Consider the following 2,984-nt stretch of genomic DNA (forward strand, 5'->3'; position numbering starts at 1 on the left):
TCAAACTATAGTTACACCCTACTACATTACCCATCAAATCCAAACCTATCAACCACATGTCCCTCAAGCTCCTCCCACTAAGCGATATCATCCATACCTAACCCAAACTTATCAACTTCCGCACCCGCAAACTCAAGTTAACCAAGCCTACACTAATCAAACAACACCCTTGCAACCCGTTCTAGCTCAAGTTATTCAAGCAATGGCGAATCAACATAACATGACTGTTCAAGCTCGAATGGAACAAATCATCCAGGATGCTTAAATCCCAAGGTTTCAAGTCATGCGCAACTGAAGATTTAAACTACTAGAAGACTTTGCCGCTCGTCGTATCCTATCTTACTTAAATGTGACTTTTCTCCTCTGTATCGACTATTTAACAAACTTAGAATTAACGTTTTTATAAATTTTTGAGGTACCAATTAAGATTTTATATTATTATGTCCCTCAAGTAAAGTTAAATTTATCGAAGGGTTGTTTTATAAAGATTCCCCATTTTAAATAACCAAACTATAAACTTTTGTCTATTTAAAAGATGTCTCTTTTATAACTCTTTTCCCTAAAGGATTTCTGTTGAAATTATATTATCAAACGTTTATGTAAACCCACACGATAAGACGAATCATGTTGACCATCCGACGATGAAAATAATTATGGTCCGGAACATAATTATCGAAGTCCTCGCATGGAAATCATGATGTGTACGATGTGTGTCATGATATAGCATTGAAAATAGTCGGGATAACGGTACAAATGTGAAGATGATAAGGACATGGTGGATACGCCTCCGGTACATCCTATATATAAGTGCCCTTATCGGATTTGCGTTTGGAGCATTGTTCTAACTATTTGAAGTTCTGTGTTATGATGAAATTTACAAAATTTTATTTTAAAATTTTCCTTTCCTCAAAATTTTATGGTATGTTATAATATCCTTTAATTTCAGGACGAAATTCCCTAAAGTAGGGGAGACTGTAACATCTCGGGTTTTTGTAAATTAATATTTATTAAACATAACCCAACCCGCTTTTAGGTTCGGAAATTTTATCAAGAAAATATCGCTCCTATCGAGTTAATCTTATTTTATTAATATTTGGTATTAATTATTTAATATATTACAAACAACTTTGAAAATATTCAATTTTTACCCCTACACTATACTTTAACCTAAATCTGTTCCATCTCTAATCTCCAAGGACTGATCTGCATTTTCTGATTTTTATTATCCATTTACCCATTTATCCATCTCCTAAACCCATATATCATATCCGAATACCCAAACCTATGATTCGTATGATTTTTTGAATCTTAATTCTCGTTATAATCAAGGAATTGATATAGGATTATGATACCATATTGCCTAAACGAGCTCCACCGACGTATTGATTAAGGAAAATAAAATCAGTTTGATGCGAATTGCTTATTATACGACCCCGGCCTAACTCGTAAACCCTTATTCATTATAACCAACTCAATAATTCAATTCAAGCTGCAGACATTATTCTCATACCATCGCCAACCTTACGCCCTTATCCAATTATATTTTCTTAGCCGTCTACTTTGAGTTCTTGATCTGTCTTTTGGTCAGCGACGGGTTAATCTAATTGACCCTCAAGTATTCACTGTTTAAGGTAAATATTATATGTATTAGAATCGAGGATTCGTGTTCTGTAATAACCCTAGCATTAGTCGTGTTGCAATATCGCGAATCGATCAATCTTGATTGATCTAGGGTTCTTGTTTTATCTTAGTCAGCGTCTGTATGTTTATGTTTTTGTTTTCATTCAGTATTGTAACCAACTAAACCCCCTAGCCACTGGGTTAGGGTGTGTGTATTCATCGTTGTGACGGCCACCGGCGCAGGTTCGAGTCCCGGCTAGCCCTAATTTTTTTGTTAAGGGTTTTAATTTAGAATATATATATTGAAAATTCATCTTGTTATTTTATATAATAAAATATGGTATAAGTTCAAGTGTTTTATAAAAAGATGATATTTTAGATAAATACTATTATTATTTATTAGTTACAATATTAATTTAAAGGAAATCTTTATTGATAATGAAAGTATATAAAAATACATTTAAACGTATTTTTTAGTTTAGAATATAACAACTCTCTTTGTATAAATTATAAAGTTTTATTTAAGCATTTCTATGTATTTACGAAGCTAAATCATATTATTTACGATAAAACTTTAATAATAAAGTTTATAATAAATATCTTACTTTCGGAAGATTACACTCGATCATCAAATTCCGAATCCTCGATCTAGTTTTAGCTTTGTTATTCAATCCATATTTAGTTTCCCGCTATTATTGTTACTTAGGATTTCTCGTCGATAACTTTCGAAGTGCGTAACTCTTGTTTACTACCGTTCTTACCGCATTCGTTTATCTCTTGCTTATTTTTAAGATGAGTATTTCACTCCCCTTCTTTTACTTATTTTTAACTATTTTGTGGACATATGCGTTCATAGATATTTTCTATTATATAGTATCAAACGCAACTGTTTATCCTTGTGTGTTTATCAGTCTGCCTAACTTGCTATTTTGCTTACTTGCTTTATTTGAACGTTATTGCTTACTTCGGCAATCGATGTCCATTTTTATGGCAATGGTTTAGTCCATTCTTGGTAAACAATGTCCATTTATATGGATTGGTTGAGCCCTTTCTTTATAGTTTGATTGATTGTTATGTGCTATGGATTATCTGTATACCTCACATGAACAGTTTGCATTTTTACTTATTATTATTATTATTATTATTATTATTATTATTATTATTATAGTGCCTTAAATCTGGTGTTATATTCACTCAACCTAGTGTTGACAAAAACCTATTTGTGTTTTTAACGCATATGCAGGTTACCGTGTGACATGATTATCAAGATTGTTTGAAGCACCTTATGATGCATGTTAAAGAAGAAGATACAAGAATTTAATTTTGGATATTTATTTTATTTGTTTATTTATTAGTTTGATGTA

This window comes from Bidens hawaiensis, unplaced genomic scaffold, assembly GCF_021521415.1.
Source record: "Bidens hawaiensis isolate Kalapana, Puna unplaced genomic scaffold, B.hawaiensis_p1.1 tig00047513_1, whole genome shotgun sequence".
NCBI classification, from domain to species: Eukaryota; Viridiplantae; Streptophyta; class Magnoliopsida; order Asterales; family Asteraceae; genus Bidens; species Bidens hawaiensis.